The following is a 9,238-nucleotide window of genomic DNA, read 5'->3' on the forward strand; positions in this document are numbered from 1 at the left end:
TGTGGTGCTCTGCAGAGCATGAACCTCTGCCCCTTTGACGGAAGAGAACACAGCCAGCAATGCCCCACCACAGAGCAGACTGTTAACAGAGCAGAGTGGCTGCATCCCGAGCCCTCCTCGCTTCACCATTTCCTTTCGTGTTTCCAGTCTTTCCTCCAGTCATTTCCTTCTGCTTCTCAGGTTCCCCAGAATTAAGTCTCACGAGCTGTTTTAATCAGATTCATCCCGCCATAATGGAGAAATAGCAAAACATTGGGAACTTCTGGCCTCCCAGTGGTATTTTTAAGTTTTTATTAGAAGAGGGATACAAGTGGGACTTCCCTGGTGGTCCAGTGGTTAAGACTCCACCTTCCAACGTAGGGCATGTGGGTTCGATCCCTGGTCGGGGACCTAAGATCCCACATGCTGCGGGGCAACTAAGCCCGAGTGCCAAAACTACAGAGCCCGCATGTCACAATGAAGACCCAGCACAGCCAAATAAAAAAATCTTTAAAAAGAAGAGGAGGGCTTCCCTGGTGGCGCAGTGGTTGGGAGTCTGCCTGCCGATGCAGGGGTCACGGGTTCGTGCTCCGGTCCGCGAAGATCCCACATGCCGCGGAGTGGCTGGGCCCGTGAGCCATGGCCGCTGTGCCTGCGCGTCCGGAGCCTGTGCTCCGCAACGGGAGAGGCCACAGCAGTGAGAGGCCCACGTACCGCAAAAAAAAAAAAAAAAAAAAAAGAGGAATGCAAGTATTTTTAGGGGGAAAAAGTCATCATTTAAAAATTGGTTTACACACACTTATTCCCAAACTAAAAAACAAACACACAGTTATCATAAAAGGTAGCAAAGGGAAAGGAGAATTAATACTTAATTCTCAAAAATCACAGAGATGTTATTTTCTCATTTTACAGGTGAGGCAACTGCAACTCAGAGAGACGAAGGAGGTGACTGAATTCACACCCCCAACTGTGTGCAGAGACAGGCCACCGGACTGCACACTCCTGGTCCTTCCCATTTTCCTGCACGACTGCCACAGGTGTCATAATCACCTCCGACACCGGAACGGAGCCCGCACGGCAGGTGGAGTGCAAACCCCCCATGAGGCGCGGAAGTTGAGCAGAGAACTACCCGAACACTGAGGTCTTCTAAACCGCGTTTTTGGTCATCTTCTCCCTCCATATCTAATTTAGGTTCACTTTCTGGGTTTGGTTCAAGTTCAGAGCCACCACTTCATGACACTGGGACTTGTCTGCCAAGTCATTCCTCCGCGTTCTCCCCACTGTGATTGAAACAGCTTTTACTGCCCGACACACCTCTCCACTCCCGCCTTTGTCACTGCCTTTCTTTTCTTTCATAAAGTGTTGGTCCCAACCAGCAGGAAATGGAGGTGATTCTTGTTCATTTACATACCAGAACACACTTTCTTTCAAAAAGCCATGGGAAAAATAATTTCTGAATTGTTTAGAGGAAAAGTTTATGACTGCGTTTTAAAATAAAATGTCAGTGAGGCTCACTTTGAGAACTCATTTGAACTCACTCAGCTAAGAGGATGGCTCTGCAGGTAACATGCATACAGTCACACCTACTCTGCCGAGCACCCTGGCAGGCGCAGATGAAATGGAATGCAGTGAAGGAAGCTTTAAAAGTAGACATTTACAAAAACGCAAACTATATATTTTATATAGAAAACAAAACAGTACAATACCTAATTCAGAATTTCTCCTTTATCGTAATTGTCATGTTTTAATAAATTTTACTCCTTTTCCTATAAAAGCAGAATGCTCACCATTCTTCAAACAGGCACAAAGCTTAAAACTTAGGCTTTAAGATAAAAGCAATCTCCCCCGTCCCCAGCATCGCATGTCACACAGAAGCTTGTCTGCACAATGTAGTGTAATTTTTATATGTGTCGTCTATTCACTTCTTTTTTCTTCCTTAGTGATCTTCTCCTATCCTTCTCCTTTGGGGTTTTACTGTCCTTTATCTAACTCCAAATTATAAAATTAGAAGTAAAATTTGCGTCTGGCCTTGCCCTGCTACACTGCTAATGCTCAAAAATCATAAACAGGAACCTACATCGTCTGCCCTGTAGACAGTTTGGGTTTGCACTAGCTCTTGGCCGTCCTGGGGGACAGCTGCGCCCCCAGCGGCAGCTGCAGGAGGGTGAGGACCAGCGGGCAGTGCAGTCCTGTTTTGATGTCCTGCGACAGCGCCTGCTTCCAGCCTTTAGAGGGGCCTCCAGGGCCCCAGCCTCCCAAAGTCCCTCAGACTCAGAACGGGGAGGCACAGCCGCTGCCAACAGGAGTCCCTGGGCCTCCTGCGCCCCTTTCTAGTCCAAGACAGACGCTCACCAGGGCCCCTCCCTGGTCTCCCCCCACCAAAACAACAAGCCACCCAATTAAAAAACGGGCAGAGGACCAGAATAGACATTTTTCCAAAGAAGACATACAGATGGCCAACAGACACATGAAAAGATGCTCAACGTCTAATCATCAGGGGAATGCAAACTAAAACTACGAGATGTCACCTCACACCTGTTAGAAGAATGGCTATTATCAACAAGACAACAAATAACAAATGTTGGTGAGGGTGTGGAGAAAGGGGAACCCCCATGCACTGCTGGTGGGAATGTAAATCGGTGCAGCCTCTATGGAAGTTCTTTTAAAAATTAAAAATAGAACTACCATAAGATCCAGCAATCCATTTCGTGGGATTCACAAGGACAGCTGAGCAGAGGGCTCCTGGGTTTTGGCTCTCAGACCAAGAAAACGCAAATGGATGTTCTGCTTATAATCGTCAGCTCAGAAAAGACCACACTACCCCGTCCTTTGGCGCATTCCTTCCCAGGACGAATGATCCAGTCCCTTCAAAGTCGCTCAGGAATCTGGCGAGAGCACCAGAGACCGGGCTTCACACTTGAGGGGTTTCTAGCAGGTGGTCCGGTCCCCGCCCCCTTTACCTGCTGACTTTCACAAAACACAGGAGAAAACCATCTGCTAGATTTTCTTTTAAACAAGGGACTAACGTCTTTTCCCCTCGACCTTGCTTCCACGTTCTGCTTTACAAGCCTGCGAAGAACATTTAGCGGTTCTCCCACCTAGAGCCGCCGAAGCCGACAGGCCTGGGCGGGATCTGCGACCTCGCGGGCAGCAAACTCTGGGAGCAGGCTCCCCCCCAGCTGCCCCACGGCCCAGGGTCAGAGACTCCTCTTCCCGACCCCGCCCCGCGCCCCGCCGTCCCCCGCCCCAATCCAGGCTAAAGAGAAGGTCCGCTCCCCGGCTAAAAGGGGGTGAGCGGTACTTGCAACAGCTGGAGACCCGCGTCTCCGCCGGCACCCGCGCGGCCAGAGCACGTCGCCCTCGGAGTTGCCCGCCCGCGGTCAGGGGAGGGGGACAGCCCGGGGTCGCCGGCGCCACGTGTCCGGGGCATCGGGCGGGGCCGGCAGCTGCTCCCGCTCGGCCTGGGGGAAGGCTGCGCCGGCCCGCAGCGCCCAGCCACTGCCACTGAGCCCCGCACGCGCCGTGTCCCGGACCCACCCCGCGCCGCACCTGCGTGAGCTCCCAGGTCCGCCTGCAGGTGAAAAGGGCCGGGACGAGGGGGCCGGAGCGAAGGTCGTCCACTTGGCTCGGCGGCTCGAGTAGTTTCCTCCTCAGACCTCGGAGCAGGCGAGGCTTCAGGGTTCCCGCCCTTCCTTCCACCGCTGCAGGCGACCCCGGCCCGGGGCGCGGGAGAGGTGGACGGCTGCCGGGCCGATGGAAGACCACCCTCCTGAGAGCCGGACGGAGCCGGAGCCGCGGAGCCGGGGCAGCTAGGCGGCCAGCCTCGGTGCGCAAGACCCACGCACGTGCATGGGCGCAGCCTGGGCGGGCGGGGCGCGGGGCCTGCTCTCGGCGCAGGAGCCAAGGACGGAAAGGTGCGGGAGGCGGTCGGGGGTCGCCCGGACTATAGCCAGGGGCTGGGCGGTAGGGAGGGGCTGGGGGCGGGGCGGCGGGAGGGGCGGGGCGGCGGGAGGGGGCCGGGGATGAGGCCCAAAGATAATACACCTGTGCGCGCTCAGGGGGCCGTCCTGGGCCGGGGCTGCGGTTCAGGGCGGCGCGGACGCGGCGCCAACTCCTACCCGCTACCTCTGCCGGGCCGGTATCGCTGGCCGGAGGCTGGGGGCCTTGTCCCCAGACCCAGACGAGAGACGGAGGTTCGCAAGGGGAAGAGGCTCGCCCAGGTCTCCAAGCCCTGAGCCTGGGTCCGGACGCAGGTGTGTCTCGGTCACTCCGCGGCGGCCCGCGCTGCGCTGGCGGCCCCGAGACGGCCAATGTTGCCCATGAGAGCTCCGGTCCACGCGTGCAGCCGGTCCGCGCGCAGCCCCCGTGGTGCAGCGGGGAACGGCGAGTGGTGCTACCTCCTGGGAGAAGTTCTCCTGGACATGCCTCGGTGGTTTGCAGAGTGTACTTCCTGGGCCGGCAGCATGCGTATCTCCAGGGAGCTCGACAGAAGTTCAGGTGCTCAGGCCTCAGGCCTGCGAATCCGGAGGGCTAGGGTTGGCCTGCGTCTGATCTTACCAGCGCCCCAGGGGTGTACACTGAAGCTTGAGAACCGCTGACCTATCTAACAAAATAACAGGCGCTGATACAATAGTTTCTCAGACTGAAACGCGTAGATTCGTTTCGCGTTTCAGCAGCCATTTCGCAGCGAGAGGTGTTTGCAGAGAATGGGTTCACGGATGTGCTCACAAAGCTAGTTTGAGGACTTCACTAGATCAGCACTTCCCAGCCTCTCGTGCTTACTGTGGACCGAGGTATCCGGGGGGCTCGGGAAACCCCCAGGTGTGGACTGTCTCGCAGGACAGGGAGCGAGGTTCTGCATCTCTAACTGGGTTCACTCTGCGAACAGCAAGATCTAGGACAGTATCTCGGAGACGTGCCCACTGCTGCCCTTTTGGAGACACTAAGCACTCGCTAGTAGGAGCCCGGCTCTGACCCAGACACTGGTCAGCTCCTCCAGCGCAGCATTTCACCTCTGCCTGGACCTGTTTCCCTGTTTGTAAGATGAGGACTGAGCTTGCAAGCCCGCGCCTTTCTGTCCCGCTCTCCACACCGACCCCCCCCCCCCTTTGCCTTTTCCCGTCCCTGGATTTCTCCAGTGTGCCGGCCTCACCGCCCCGGGACACACCAGTCCTGTCACACGCTGGAAAGGACCCCAGAGACAAAACGAAGGCAACAATATCTTTGGTAGCAAGAAAATAGCCTGCCCATCTTAGGTGTGTCCAGGGATGCACGCTTCCCCTACTAAAGGTGGCATCAGAGCGCCCTCTCCCCGCCCACAGATGAGGGTGCGCAGCGGAGGTCAGGACGGCAGGCTGCCTCTGGCTCTGTGGCCTTGGGCTGGTTATGTAGCCTCTGCCTCAGTGTCCTCATCTATAAATAAAGGCGATAATGGAGTCTGCCTCCGCGGATGCCGAAAGCGCTCTATTGTTACTCTCCTTGGCACCATAGGCTTCTGCTCTCAAATGTGGTAGGTTGTGTCTAATAAACTCATCACCACTGAGGTGTTAATGGCCAGTAGTGAGTTAGCCTATCCCCCTCCGTGCAGCATCTGGATTTCAGTTGGGGAATTCTCAGGGATTACATCTGTCAGGGTACGTCTGGACGCAATTGACAGGACAAGTGAATGTGCTTTAACAGTACAGATACTCTTCATCTCACTAACGAGAGAAAGGGGCAGAGTTGCCCAGGCCATGGTTCTCTGTGCTGCGTCACGTCTGCCCAGCACACCTCAGCCACGGCGTCCAGAGGCAGAAAAAGGGGCGGTCTCCTCTGGCCCCCACTTCTCATCGGCCGAGTGTCCATTTCTAAATCCAGTGCTGGCACGAAGAGCAGGGAACACATGCTGCCCCAGTAGGATTTTGGTTAGCAAGGAGGGGGGACCCCATTACCCCCATATGCTGTGATGTTTCGACCCCAAGAAGCCCACCAGGAACAGTGGGACTTTGGTCAAACTGGTGGACAGTCCAGACCTGCCAGTTACTAGCAGAGTTACTGCTACGAGTCACTGAAGCGCCCAGAGCTAAAGAGCTTCCTCTGTCATGTGCGGTTGCCAGCACCTGCATCCTCGGGTTGTTGTTAAGGAACACCCGAGACTGCCCTCGGTCAGAGTGTGGTGAATGTCAGCTGCTACGACTATCATTACGTCCTTTCTCCCAAGGGCCTTCCTCTACTTAAACTACTTAGTGTGGATACTTAAATGCTTAACTGCATAAATATTAATGTTTTGACCCAGTGTGCTGCTGCCTCAAACCTTAAGGATTTCAGATAAGGGATCACAGGCCTATGGGTACTTTTCAGAGGTGTTACTAGTATAAATAAGATAAAATTTTGTCTTTCTTGAATCTTTGTATGTCAGCTATTTGCACACATTTTCCCAAACTTTTTATTGTGGTAAAATATACGAAACAAAATATACCATCCTAACTATGTTTAAGTGTACAGTTCAGTGGTATGAAATATTCATATTGTGGTGCAACCATCACCGCCATCCATCTCCGTAACTCTTTTCATCTTGTAAAGCTGAAATTCTGTAAGAATTAAAAACTAACTGCCTATCCCCTCTCCCCTCAGCTCCTGGCAACCACTACTCTACTGACTGTCTCTATGATTTTTGAGCACTCTAAGTACTGCATATAAGTGGAATCATACAGTAATTTGGGTTTTCGTCACTGGCTTATTTCACTTAGCATAATGTCCTCAAGGCTCATCAATGTTGTAGCATATTGCAAAGTTTCCTTCCTTTTTAAGGCTGAATGATATTCCACTGTATGGACATACCACATTTTGTTTATCAATTCTTTGGGGTGTATACCCAAGAGCGGAATTGCTGTATCATTTGGCAGTTCCATTTTTAATTTTTTGAGGAACAGCCATACTGTTTTCCACAGTGGCTATACCATTTTACATTCCCAGCAACAGTGCACAAGGGTTCAAATTTCTCCACATTCCCGAGAACACTTGTAATTTTCTGTTATTTTTTAAAATAGTAGCCATCCTAATGGTTGTGAGTTGGTATCTTGTAGTTTTGATTTGCATTTCCCTAATGATTAGTGATATTGCGCATCTTTTCATATGGTTTTTGGTCACTTGTACATCTTCTCTGGAGAGATTTCTATTCAAGTCCTTTGTCTGTTTTTGAATTGTTTTGTTGTCCTTGTCATTGAGTTGTAGTCATTTTTAATATATTCTAGATATTAATTCCTTATCAGATATATGATTTGCAAATATTATCTCCCATTCTGTGGACTGCCTTTTTATTTTACTGATACTGGCTCTGCACAAAATTTTAAGATTTTCATGAAGTCCAATTTGTCTAATTTTTCTTTTTCTTTTTGGCCACACCATGCAGCATGCAGGATCCTAGTTCCCCGACCAGGGACTGAACCCGCACCCCCTGCAGTGGAAGCGTGGAGTCTTTTTTTTTTTTTTAAATCTATGAACCAATCAGGATTCATGAATTTCTTTTTATTATTATTATTTGGCTGCATTGGGTCTTCGTTGCTATGCACGGGCTTTCTCCAGTTGTGGCAAGCGGGGGCTACTCTTCATTGTGGTGTGCGGGCTTCTCATTGCGTTGGCTTCTCTTGTTGCAGAGCAGGGGCTCTAGGCGTGTGAGCTCAGTAGTTGTGGCTCGTGGGTTCAGTAGTTGTGGTGCACGGGCTTGGTTGCTCCGCGGCATGTGGGATCTTCCTGGACCAGAGCTCGAACCCGTGTCCCCTGCATTGGCAGGCAGATTCTTAACCACTGCGCCACCAGGGAAGCCTGAAAGCACGGAGTCTTAACCCCTGCCACTGGACCACCAGGGAAGTTCCTATTTTTTCTTTTGTTGCCTGTGCATTTTGTGACACGTCCAAGAAATCATTGCCAAATTCAATGTTCTGAAGCTTTAGTCCTATGTTTTCTTTTAAGAGTTTTATAGTGGGTTTTGTTTGTTTTGCTGCATTGCACGGCTTCTGGGATCTTAGTTCCCCAACCAGGGGTCGAACCTATGCCCTCGGCAGTGAAAGCATGGAGTCCTAACCACTAGACTGCCAGGTTACTCCCTATACTGTTAAGTCTTACATTTAGGTCTTTGATACATTTTAAGTCAATTTTTGTATTTGGTGTTAGGTAAAGGCCCAACTTCATACTTCTGCATGTGGATATCTAGTTTTCCCAGCATCATTTACTGAGACGACTCTCCTTTCCCCATTGAATGATCTTGGCACCTTTGTCAAAAATCATCTGGCCAGGGACTTTCCTGGTGGTCCGGTGGTTAAGAATCCGCTTTCCAATGCATGGGACATGGGTTCGATCCCTGATCAGGGAACTAAGATCCCACATGCCACAGGGCAACTAATCCCGTGCACCACAACTACTGAGCCCACGCACCACAACTAGAGAGAAGCCTGTGTGCCGCAACGAAGATCCTGTGTGCTGCAACTAAGACTCAATGCAGCCATAAATAAATAAAAAGTAAAATATTAAAAAACAAAAATCATCTGGCCATATACGTGAGGGTTCACTTCTGGGCTCTCTATTCTATTCCATTGGTCTATATGTCTGTCTTTAAGCCAGTAGCACCCTGTTTTGACTAGTTTTTGCAGTAAGTTTTGAAACTGGGAACCAAAAATCATCCAGTTTTGTTCTTTTTCAGGATTGTGTTGACTATCAGGATCCCTTGAGATTCCTTATGAAATTTAGTATAAGTTTTACAATTTCTGAGAAAAAATCATCAGGATTTTGATCGGGATTGCACTGAACCTGCAGAACACTTTTGAGTAATATTGGTGTTTTAATAGTAAGTCTTCCAATTAGTGAACACAGGAGGTTTCCACTTATTTCTCTTAATTTCTTTCAGAATGTCTTGTAGTTTTCATTGTACAGGTCTTTCTCCTTCTTGGTTATTTCCTAAGTATTCTATTCTTTTTGGTGCGATTGTAAATGTAATTATTATTGTAAATGTAATTATTGTTGTAATATGGTGGGGGGGTGCTTGTTTGGCTGCACCGCACGGCCTGTGGCATCTTCATTCCCCAACCAGGGATTGAACCCAGGCCCTGGCAGTGAAAGTGCTGAGTCCTAACCACTGGACCGCCAGGGAATTCGCTGTAATGTCTTCAGATCATTCATTCCTCATGTATAGAAATGCAACTGCTTTTTGTGTGTTAACTTCTAATCCTGCTACTTTGTAGAATTCATTTATCAGATCTAACAGCTTTTTGCATGTGGTATCTTT

This window comes from Pseudorca crassidens, chromosome 12 (genome assembly GCF_039906515.1).
Source record: "Pseudorca crassidens isolate mPseCra1 chromosome 12, mPseCra1.hap1, whole genome shotgun sequence".
Classification (NCBI taxonomy): Eukaryota; Metazoa; Chordata; class Mammalia; order Artiodactyla; family Delphinidae; genus Pseudorca; species Pseudorca crassidens.